At 39.6% G+C, this 13,164-nt stretch overlaps 1 long non-coding RNA gene across 1 annotated transcript; it reads right to left on the minus strand.

The window, feature by feature from the left end:
• Positions 1–495: 495 nt before the first annotated feature.
• LOC311242866 lies at positions 496–4,867 on the minus strand. Its single transcript, XR_014620642.1, has 3 exons — positions 4,806–4,867; positions 1,128–1,187; positions 496–542 (listed from the first exon to the last, which is right to left on the minus strand). It is a non-coding gene; the product is annotated as an uncharacterized lncRNA (long non-coding RNA).
• Positions 4,868–13,164: the final 8,297 nt, after the last annotated feature.

Below are 13,164 nucleotides of genomic sequence, written 5' to 3' on the forward strand. Positions count from 1 at the left end.
GAGGACGCCCCCCCTTTCAAGGGTGTAACATTTACATATTCATGGTGTATCTATCGAAACGGGGGCAGATGAGACACATACTATAATCCCTTCCACACACTTACTGAAAATAAGGGTGAGGATTAGGATTATAGTGGTGAGGAGAACTACTGTCGCCCTGCCAATGTTCCCTGTCTCCAGGAAGGCTTCGTACCATTCCTGAAATGAAAAAGGAATAAGGAATGACTGGGTCAATTATAAATAGCAACAGTAGTATGGATGCACAGTAAATATGTGTAGTGTGATGAAAATGTACTGTGTGCTGTATGTCTCTCTCTCTCTTTCACATGCACGGACATACACACACACACACCTTTCACGTACACACACAGTATTTGTGTATCGCTAAATCACATGCTTGATGATTTGCTCTAGATCTTTGCTAACTGTAGACGTAATGTAATGTCTTACTTTCTCTGTTAAATAAAATTTAAAACAGAAATGATGCCATATTATTACCGTTGGGAACCAGCTTTTTTCAAATGTCGGTGTCGTCAGCATGTCTGTAAGGGGTGGATACAGTACTGTATAAAAAGTATAATGTGGCCTTTTTATAATAATAATATGGTATATTACTCCACCTTTTCCCCTCGCACACTGTAAAACATTATAAGCTGTCTCAACTTGTATTTTTAAGTTACCTTTTAGCATTGTTTTTTTTCTTTAGTTGAATCAACTAAATAGGAGTGGTGTAAACTGGATATTTAATATTTGCCATCTCCTGTTTAGTTGATACAACTATGTAAAAAAAGACGACATGATTTTTTACAGTGTACAAAAATGTGATTCCAATATATATATATATATATATATATATATATATATATATATATATATATATATATATATATATATATATATATATAATTTTTTTTTTAAGTAAATACATTATTAAAAGATTGTCTAATAATGTCAATTCCAATAATAATAATAATAATAATAATAATAATAATAATAATAATAATAATAATAATAATAATAATAATAATTTTTTTTTAATAATAAGTAAGTATAACCCAGTATGGATTTTATAGGTGTTATTCTTCTGGAGGACGTGGATAGTTAATATCTTATGGATGTGTACTTACCCTGCCTCACCCCCGTGGGAGGGACGGGTGTCTGGGTAATGGCTTCGTCTTCCACAGGGGCTGGAATAACACACATTAGGTTCTACTGTTATTTATGACACTCACCGTCATCACCGTAGATGGTTAACATAAACATTATTACACATGTAACGCTTTACTTTGGGGGGGGGGGGGGGGGGGGGCACAATAAAAAAATTATTAGAAGGATAATCCACCCTAAAATGGAATTGACACATGTTATGTAATATTGTACTCGGTTTCTCCTTGGTCTGAAACACGGGTGATGTCATCTAGAGGCAGCTCCTGGCGCTGTGCCAGAGACAGCTGGATAGAGTAACAGCCATAGAAGGAAGAACTCCCAGGACACTGCGACAGTAACCCATGGTGACTTCTACTGGGATACGGGTGTATTTTTCTCGTTCAGAGCTGCAAGCCCCTATACATCTAAGTAAAACTACTTTGGATGTAATTGTTCAAACAGAAATGTGACAGGCCTGCACAAATGTGGCTCTGTCATGTGGATAAAAGTCCAGGACAGATTACTAAGTGATGTCCTGCTCTTTCTCCACTCTATTTGCACTACGGCGAGGTCAACACGCTTACGTTCAAAGATCTCATACAGTGGCAATAGACATCGCTCCACCAGACAGGTAACGGGTCGCGTGGTGATCCCTGTCCCTTGTGCCGTGCAGAGGACAGTTCTGTATAGAGCTGCCACTAGTCTATGGAATAAATTACCTAGTCTGTTAAAAAGTGCATATAACAAAATGTGCTTTAAAAAACAACTGAAGGGATGGATCATTATAGTTTGGCTCGTGTCTTGTTTTACAATCTTTATTATTACATTATAGTGTCCATTCGTTTATTTCTCTTTATTATTGTTTGAGCTTTTAAGATGTTTGTTATTCTCTTCTTCATTTATTCAATTATTATTCTCATTTCAATGTATCAACTATTTGTGTGTGTGTATTTCTTAACGTCACTTTTTATTTGAAAATGTCCATTATCCTCTCTTTCTGCGTTTGACTCATTTTGGATTTCTGTTTGCTATTCATTATTTTCTCTTCTTTTGTTAAATCTTTGGAAATATAGGTACAGTATACAGTATGTATGTATGTATGTATGTTTTTGTTTTGTTCCATGTGGACCCTAGGAGCTATAACTGTTGCCCAGGTGACTAATGGGGCTAATGGGGATCCGCATAAACAATAAACAATAAACAAATTCAGTCACTAATACACTAATTTGATGACGTCACACATTAAGACTCAAGGCTCCAGCTTGGGGAGTCAGTACTCTGTGTTTATAGACTTCTGTCACAGATTAGTGGAAGAGCGCAAAGTGTTTTATGTTGTTGCTTGTATTTTCTCTTCACGTACCTAGGATCTTGTGAGGAATTATATTAAGCCTTTCACTACCACACGGCCAAAGGGTTAGCCCTTTCACTGCGACAATACAGAAGGATAACCCTTTCACTGCCACACGACAAAGGGTTAACCCTTTCACTGCCACACGACAGAAGGTTACCCCCTTCACTACCACACGGTTAACCGTCTGTAGTGTGGTAGTGAAAGGGTTAACCGTATGTAGTGTGGCAGTGAAAGGGTTAACCGTCTGTAGTGTGGTAGTGAAAGGGTTAACCTCCTGTAGTGTGGTTGTGAAATGGTTAACCCTTTGTCATGTGGCAGTGAAAGGTTAACCTTCTGTATAGTGAGGTAGTGAAAGGGTTAAAAACTCTAATGTGTTATTTACAGTACATGACCTGAGGCAGTTCAATCCATTTGTATCAGTGGTGTCAGAAGATATGTACCTATGAACTCGGAACATTCCCCTGAGTGCTCTCAGTGTCACCTGTTTTTTTTTTTTTATCCACTTTTTCTCCCATTTTCTATATTTTCTCCCATCCCAATTTCGTATCATCCAATTCAACCCTCCCCTGTCACGGACGTTGTTTCTTGCCTCCCACAAGCCGGCTGCAATGTGGACTAAGTAATTCATACATAGCACAAGTCCCCTCCGGTACTTGAGGTAACAGCAGTCGCATCTTTTCACCTGCGCAGCTCGATCTCTCAGTGGCGAGGAGTAACGCGTGGGAGGCTCACGCTGCCCCCGACACTTCCTGATTCTACTGCACAGGCGCACCAACCGACCTGTGGGAGTCGCTGTCCACAACGCCCAATCCCCACCCATCAGTTTCCCACCCCCTAATACGGCCAATGTGTATTAGTACGGACGACCAGCTAAATCTGTTTGCTACTTCATTATTTTCTCTTCTTTTGTTAAATCTTTGGAAATATAGGTACAGTATATGTACAGTATGTATGTATGTATGTTTTTGTTTTGTTCCATGTGGACCCTAGGAGCTATAACTGTTGCCCAGGTGACTAATGTGGCTAATGGGGATCCGCATAAACAATAAACAAATTCAGTCACTAATACACTAATTTGATGACGTCACACATTAAGACTCAAGGCTCCAGCTTGGGGAGTCAGTACTCTGTGTTTATAGACTTCTGTCACAGATTAGTGGAAGAGCGCAAAGTGTTTTATGTTGTACCTAGGATCTTGTGAGGAATTATATTAACCCTTTCACTACCACACGGCCAAAGGGTTAGCCCTTTCACTGCGACAATACAGAAGGATAACCCTTTCACTGCCACACGACAAAGGGTTAACCCTTTCACTGCCACACGACAGAAGGTTACCCCCCTCACTACCACACGGTTAACCGTCTGTAGTGTGGTAGTGAAAGGGTTAACCGTATGTAGTGTGGCAGTGAAAGGGTTAACCGTCTGTAGTGTGGTAGTGAAAGGGTTAACCTCCTGTAGTGTGGTTGTGAAATGGTTAACCCTTTGTCATGTGGCAGTGAAAGGTTAACCTTCTGTATAGTGAGGTAGTGAAAGGGTTAAAAACTCGAATGTGTTATTTACATGACCTGAGGCAGTTCAATCCATTTGTATTAGTGGTGTCAGAAGATGTACCTATGAACTCGGAACATTCCCCTGAGTGCTCTCAGTGTCACCTGTAACATCTTTCCCAATTCATATGGAGCAGCTTCAGACTTTATACTTGATAACATCACAAGTCTGAGTTTTAGCACGGTGGTTTTTGGATTTGGGAGATAGTTGTTCAAAATGTTTTTGTTCTGTCTTAGACCGGAGGAATAACGTGTATGCATTCTGAAAGCGGGTGTAGTTCCCAGTGGCGTCGCGTGGGTAAAATAACAGGGGATGTTTGACAGTTTTCGGCTTGTCATTGCTCCGACTGCTTTGTTGTTGAATCAAGTCAAATCCTAGGTAAGCATATATTGTGCGTGTGAACGTTGACATGAAAAGAAAAAAGTTAAAAAAAAAAAGAAAAAAGTAAAAAAAAGGCATAAGTTGTAAAGCGCGTTGGATAAAAGCTGTTATATAAATGCACTGCACCATTTACTTATTTTACCATTTAAGTATTTGTTCCTACACTTGTTGTTCCTGATTAGTTCCTCCTGGTCCTTAATCATTATTTGTGCCCCCAGTGTCTGTACCCATTTACCTTCCACACAGTAACATTCACACAACACGTGATTTGGAGCGAATATACAGTACAGTTGCAATTATTATAATATTTTTTTTACTAATAACATAGGTGTTATTCTTCTGAAAGATGTGGATAGTTGATGGATGTGTAGCTACTTACCCTGTCTCACCCCCGTGGGAGGGACGGGTGTCTGGGTAATGGCTTCGTCTTCCACAGGGGCTGGAATAACACACATTAGGTTCTACTGTTATTGGTTCCTGTTAAGCCTTAAGGTCCTCCTATAGGGGGACCCTGCTTTTCTTTATCATAAATCGATCAATAGAGACTGTATTAGATCCCCAATTATCAGATCATGGGGTATCATTGGAAAGCCACACTCATTGGCTACAACCCTGTGCAAAGATATTTGAGATCGCCAAATGATTGACGGAGCTAGAGCCCGGGGAGTCGGGGTGGTAATGTGTACTTTTGCGTACTTTGGGGCACGCCTCACATATCGGCATGTAACTCGAGAACCGCTGAACGGATTTTGTCACCTGAAAGGGCAATCGACAGGCAACAAATAGGGCTTTAATTCTATCTATATATTGTATTAAAAGAAATACACACCCGAGCCACTAGAGGTCGGCAAAGAATCGTCCACATGTGGGCCCTTGGATGTTAAGAGGTTAATGTTTTTAAATCTTTTTTTTGTAGCCAAGAGTAAAGACCATAACCCTATAAAAAACAGTAGTCAAAGTGTATATTTTCATTTTTACCGATGTTTTATACAATTTATCGGAAATACGAATTTATCGAAAAATGCTAATTATCATAAAAAAAAAGGAAATGACTAAATTCAACCCTGCCATTGGAAAGAGGAGCATTTTCCCTATCCATAGATGTATGATTTGGCCATAATAAGGTCAAGGTCAAATATGAATTAAAATCCCTGGTCCAAAATAGTGCTGCTACCAGCATACTTTATGAACTTTAGTGGCCGTTGGGCCATGCGGGACGTCCAAACAACACTCTATAGCGGTGTCAAAATCTTCTATCTTCATAATAATGTTGTTTCAACGTTGCTGTGCAACGTTTAATTGATTAAAAAAATTGGTTAAACATCATTTCTAACATGATCTTATAGGTTTTTTCGGGGAACGTCAGAATGTACATGTGGGTTAAAAAGAGAAGCCAACTTCATCGTCAGTTGGCCTGGACTGAATTATTGACCCTATATTATTGCATAAATGAATAAAATACCACTTCTGCACAGGAGATCCTTTGTGATTTACTCAAACAGGAGCTCTGGCGTCCTCACCTGGTACCACAGTCAGGGTCAGCTGGTGCTTATGGTCGTTGAACCAGCCCGGTATGTCCACGCGGCAGCCGTACACCCCCGAGTCGCTCTCCTGGACCTGCCTGATGACCAGGGACACGTCGCCCTCCCCCAGGTCGCCCATGAGCAGGTAGCGCTCCGACAGTCTGCTGGTCACCGTCGTGCCGTCCGAGCGGAGGACCTCGTCGGTGCAGCCGCTGTTGGGGATGGCCCCTCTGCCCCAGCACACCGCCAGCCTGCCGTAGTACTTGGCGTCGTACTTGCACACCAGGGTCACGTCCACGCCCACCGTGGCTTCCACGTCTTCCGCGCTGACACCACCTGAAGCGGGAACAAACACGCCATGGCATTCTGTGAGGAGGAACAGTGGTGGTGGTCAGATTCAACCGGATGACATCCAGGTCAAGCTCAGGGTTCCAAAATGTTGAACCTCCACCCCCCCCCCCCTCCCCCAGTCGTCGCACACATGTGCATGCATTCTGTAACTAACCATAACTTTAACCCTGACCCTAATCTTAACCTAACCCTAACTGGCTGACTTTGTTTTGACTACCTAAATGTTTACTGTTTACTGTGAGCGATCTGTAGTGCTGAATTTCCTTTCCGGATAAATAAAGGATTTCTATTCTATTATATAACCTTAACCCTAACCCTAACCCAAACCTTAACCCTAACCCTAACCCTAACCTAATCCTAATCCTAATCCTAATCCTAACCATAACCATAACTCTAACCTTAACCTAACCATCACACCACAATAGCTTGTCAAACAAAACCAGGACATCAAAAATGTCCTCACTTGGTAGCGTGACCTGATTTCGTGAGTGTGGAGACTTTGTCCTAATTGTCCTAATTCTTCACATAAACAATGTACATGCACGAACACACATACACATACACACACACACACACACACACACCAAGTTTATGAGGAACAATGGATTAAAATATGGACTGACCTTTGATGACGATGATAGAGAGAGAGAGATAAAAGAAAAGATTCATGTTTGTTGGCTTCTGTTTGAGGACAGACGATACTGTGAGATCTGTTTTCTGCCCACAGACAAACCCCAGTAGCGTCTCGAGCTGTATTTGAACTTCCTCTTCTCAACCAGCAAAAGGAAATCAACACGGTCATATCTATACTTCGATCCATTCGGTGATGCAATGACTTACTGCGGGCTACGAGATGCCGTCCAATTCTGCCTCATCCTTTTGTGTGAGATTTTTGTATTTTTTTTAAAGGCCCTAAATCTTTTCTCATTTTGAAGATATCACATTGAACAGTGGAAAAATAACCATCTTTAAAATAGGAACGCACCCAAGTGACCAGAAGGGATGATGACACACTCAGAAGAGGAATAAAGATTGCATGAGACTCCCGTCCTTGAGCGTTCCATCTCTAGTGTTTTGTCGCTCTTTCAGAAAACAAGCCGATAGCTACTGTGTGCCAACATGGAAGCAGGCTTATTGTGGGAATACAGCTTCCTATCTGTTCACAGACGTCAGCGCCGTGTGTGAATCGAGAGTTTTTAATAGTGCATTACATTATTGTGGAACTTATGTTTATCTATCTGGTTGGTGCTCATCCCCCCCCCCCCCCCCCCCCCCTTCACTCCATTAGGGAAAACACGGCTTTCTGATATTGTGGAAATTGACACCAGTTGTTCTTTATGTCCTTTTTAACGACTCAGTTGTTAACATGGTAACGACCAGGCTAGGACATTTTCACACTTTTAATGATAGCCTCCACCCCCAGAATACCGCAACAAACCAAAAGAAGTTTGTTGAACCAACAAGCCGTGTTATGTAAGTTGTTTTTCAGATTTCCGACTTTGCGTTTGACTGCATTCTTCTATGTATATTAAAGATAGCAATGAACACATGTGTACCAGGGGTCACATTAATGCTGGTGGGGGGGGGGGGGGGGTTGACCAGAGGCATGCTTCACAGAAATGAGAAGTAGATTATAAATACTCGTGCTTATCGAGTTTTGAGAAAACATAGAGGAACTTTGACTGAGCTCTCTGTGCAGTTCTAATTTAAACTCATTCTAAAGGTCACCCGCGCTCTGATATCACTGACGTATTGAAATTGTGGGCCGTTTCTTTATAGCATGTGGAATTAATAACGCTGTATTTGAGGTGGCAAGCCTACCAATATTTTGCATCGCTGTAAAAAAAAAATATATATATATATCAGTATCATCTGTTATTTGATTACAGTCACCTGTTGTTTTTCTACTATTGAATTAATGGGAACCATCCAGTGTGCTGTCGATGGGGATAAAGAGAAACAGTTCACAAAACACCAGTGACGCGTTTAACCATGCTTCAAATCAAGCCTTTTAGAGACACGTCCATATGTTGAATGTCTGGCCATTAGTCATGCTTAAAATAGAGTTGTAACACTTTTAATGACAACCACAATGGAAATAAACCTTAGGGCTTTTTTTGGATTAGATTAGATTAGATTCAAATGTATTGTCATTATACAGCACAAGTACAGTACAACGTAAAGAAGTTTGGCATCCAACCAGAGTGAAAATATAACAGTAAAGTGCAACAGCAATATACAATGTACAGATGATTAAACTGGGTACAAAATATACAAATTAGTACTACTAAGTGTAGTGCTAATCAAATGTATGTACAGAGTTGTAAAATAAAAGAGTTGTAGTATAGTATGTGTGATACAGGTATAAAGACAATATGGTAGTAGTCTTACTGGCCAGCAGCGTAACTACTAAGAGTAGGATATGTACAGATATAGATATACTATCTACAGATATGTAAGATACACAGATATGTGACTATGTGCATGTAACAGACAGGTGTGGATAAATATATATGCAGTGAGAATAAAATATATATATATATATATATATATATATATATATATATATATATATATATATATATATATATATATATATATATATATATATATATATATATATATATATATATATATATATATATATATATATATATATATATATATATATATACAGCATTGTTTATTGTGTTGTCCTGACATTTCCTTGTATGCACTTACTGCCCTGGCAGAGCTGGTGTCAAATAAAACCAATCAATCAATCAATCAATTTTCACTGAATTAGGAAAATCTACTTTTAGCTTCTGTGCCCCTGACACATGGATTGTTTTGCAAAGCACTTTACAACTCAAATTGCGTAATTTTGTATTATGTACTGTACCTCTTGACATCATTGCAAATGAGAGCTCTCAATGATCTTTCGAGATTAAATATTGAATTTGCTACTAATATCCTTGGAGCGTTCGTAGGCTACTGCTCAACATCAAAGCGTAATTTAGAGTCAACTATTTCACTCCAGCAGAAACAATATCTACTCTCTTTTGTGAGAGTGCTGACCTGCTGAAAAACACTAATGGTCCAGGACGCACTTTGAATCTGACAGGAGTTTGGACAAGTTTTACATTAATGGAATGAGAACAACACTCGAGATCTTCAGATTATCCTCAAGAGATGTTCAGTACTTTATGGACAAAAGTGCGGTGCTATAGGCAAGCAGCTAATTATACAATGATGTAACAGTTAGTTCCAACCAAGTCATTTGATTGGACAAGAGGAATCCCATGAGCGCTGATATTCAGTATGACAACGATGGGACTTTTAACTATGTATCACTCTGCCACACAGGTGCAGTGGCGTCGCGTGGGTAAAATAACAGGGGAAGCCACAAAAATTTATTAAAAAAAAAATTATTAAATATTTTTATTATTATTATTATTTTTTTTTTTTTTTATATTTTTTTTTTATTATTGCAGAACAAAAATTATTAAAAGTCAGTACTCAACACACAATGCATAATGAAACTTTCCGTAAAGGTGGTTAAAATACATGCAAGTACAGAAACAAGATAAAACAAAAATAGTCTATAATAACATTTTAACCGTATACAGTGTATATCCAGCGAAATTACAATTATATAAATGTTAGTATAGAATATACCCCTAATACCTATTTTCTAAAACCCTACACACATATGCTCCAGCTCGAACCCCCCCCTCTCGGACCCCCTCTTGGATAGTACCTCCATTATCCCTCACTCCTAACCAGACACTACCATTATAAGCTAGCTTTTATTCTCTCCACCACTTTTACCCACATTGACATTTTGGATTCATTGAGACCCAGAATTCTTGCTGTAGATATTTCTTGATATATCACATCGAGATATGTAAGAAACCACACTTTCCGGCACATTTTTTCCGGTTGAAACCAGCGTGATGCGATCAGTTTTTTAGCTACTGTGATACCCGATAAAACCAATCTCTTTAATTGTGGATTCACTGCAAACTCAAAAACATCATTCAATAGTAATACCGAGGGGTGTACAGGTATATTCCAAGATACGAGTATTGATAATTGTTGGGACACATCTTTCCAGAATGCCTTAACTGGTGGGCAGTCCCAATACATGTGCATAAATGTTCCTTCGTCCCCGTTTGTACATTGGGAGCATTTGGAGTCTTGTTTAAGCCCCATTTTGCACAGCCTTATAGGAGTCAAGTTGTCCTGTGAATATAGTTCAGATTGATTTGTTGATGATCCGGGTTCCTTGATGTAAGTCGGACATTTGCCCAGGCTCCTTGCCAATCAAAGTCATTTTCCAGGTCTGGTATATCCCTCCTCCAGACAGTGTCTAGTTGAAGGGTTTCATACAAGGACGTTAGTAATTGATAATAAAAACCTGATACAAAACCTCCCAATGTTTCTCTTTCATAGAAAAATTTGTGGTATCTGTGGTGTTCAATTGGTATGAGTAATGGAACACCGTGAGACCACAGACAAAGTCGTAACTGTATGTAAAAAAGCCATGTGGACTCGGTGAGGTTAAACTTTGTGCATATTTCGACATAACTACAGAGGCCCTGGTTATTAAAAATATCCCCTAATGAGTGTATGCCTTGCTCTTCCCATATAGGGAATCTTATAGGGCGTTTTCCCATTAAGAGTGCATTGTTATTGAATATGGGAGTGTGATTATGCCATTCTTGAGGGTTAGGATATTTCTTTTGTGTTTCCCGCCATGTTCTGATTGCATGGGTAATTATGGGGCCAAATTCCCGCTCACAATGCTTGATTGAAAGTTTAGTGTGTGCTATGTCTTTCAGTCTCTGTGGGGCTACTATGTTTTCTTCTAATTCTCTCCAAGATACCAAAGCCTGGGGGTCAAACCATATTTTCAATGGTCTTAATGTGAAAGCCTTAAAATATTGTAAAAAATCTGGAACTGCCATGCCTCCGTCTGCTTTATTTCTCTGTGCGGTGGATCTTTTTATGCGAGGTGGTTTGTTATTCCAAATAAATTTGTATGTGGAGGTAATTATTTTTTTAGTCAAGCAGTCACCATGTACACTACAGTATGGCTCGGCGGCCAGTCAAACTTTCTTTTTATTTATTTAACAGATTGCAGAATGGGTACAATACAGTACGGCTCAATACACACAATTGTATAAGGGGATGCAGACCAGAGAAAGACGTTTGTCTTGTTTACATCAGGGTCATTAATACTGCTGGAGCATTGGTTCATTTTTGGATGATAATAATAATAATAATGCATTTGATTTATAAGGCGCCTTTCAGGACACTAAAAAAAAAGTCCACAGATCGGTGAATGAAAAAATTATAGGATCAAATGAAAACTACTTACTAAAAATGTTTAAAAGTACTAAAAACCAACAAAAAATACCAAACACTAACAAACATTCAGCACAGACAATGGGGATGCTGACATCTAAAAAAAAAAAAAAAAGATCCGGGGCTAGGAGAAAAACATCCGGGGCTAAAGTCCCGGAAGCCCAGGGCTAACGACGCAACTTTCCCAACCCAGCCTACCACCAATTGGTTCAACTCCCTGGACTCCACCATTACTAAGTTTTACTGGAAGAATAAAAAAGCAAGAATTAAGTTACCCTTCAAAAAAACAAAAACCAAGGAGGACTTGAAGCACCTAACTTTCTCAACTATTATCTGGCCAACCAATTAATATACATCTACAAATGGATTCACCTTACCCAACAATACAACCCCTGGGAAGACATTGAGAAGGACGTGTGCATGGAAATCTCACAACAAAATCTGCCATTCTTTAGCACAAGCATAAAACATCACTCTTGTTTTAGGAATACAGTCATTTCCACAACTCTGACAGCCTGGTGGAAAGCCAACAAAATCACTGGTAACACAATAACCCCCTGTAAATACACACCAATCTGGCACAACCCTGACTTTCAACTCGGCAAATCACCCATATACTTCCCAGCTTGGAAACAAAAAGGCATTACTCATCTTCACCACATCTTCACAGACAACAGCCTAATCACTTATCAAGATTTGACTGAAGGATACGGCATTGGGACAGACCAACACTTCCAATTTCTACAGCTGAAATCAATTTTGAAATAAAAAATTAACACTACACAGAATGATCTTGAACCACCTCCAATTATTAGCAATGAATAAAATAACATCACAGAAGAAAATATTTTCAAAAATATACAAAATACTGGCAAGCGCAGACACTACATTCCATCTCCCCTTCACAAAATGGGAACAGGTCTTGGCTTTCTCTCCCAATGCCGTATCCTGGGAACAAATTTGCACCAACACATTCACAATGACTAACAACACTAACCTTCAATTAATCCAATATAAGGTGTTACACAGAGTACATATCACACAGCACAGGATGTTTCAAATGGGATTTGCATGCACAGATGTATGCTCCCATTGCACCCTCAACACCCCAGACAACTATTTCCATGCCACCTGGCTCTGCCCACCTGTTCAAGACTTCTGGAATTCCGTCATCAATACACTATCCCGGGTCATGAGCTGCAGCATTCCTCTCTCCCCCTCCCTCTGCCTACTTGGGGATACTACTGCTATCAATTTATTAGTCCAGAACACCAAACCCCTACTAGTTTCTCTAGCTGTTGCAAAGAAAACTATCCTCTTAAACTGGAAGACAAGAAAAAATGTGAATACTGGGCAATGGTTGGGCCTTCTCTCAAATTACATATCACAGGAAACAATCTCAACCGTGGATCACATCGAACTCTCACAATTTAATAACATCTGGGAATTGCTTGTGGATAATCTCCTAGGAGATTGACCTGTGAGCCATCCACTCCATAACCCACCCTTCTCTCA

The sequence above is a fragment of the Notolepis coatsorum genome, assembly GCF_963971535.1.
Source record: "Notolepis coatsorum genome assembly, chromosome: 16".
NCBI lineage: Eukaryota > Metazoa > Chordata > Actinopteri > Aulopiformes > Paralepididae > Notolepis > Notolepis coatsorum.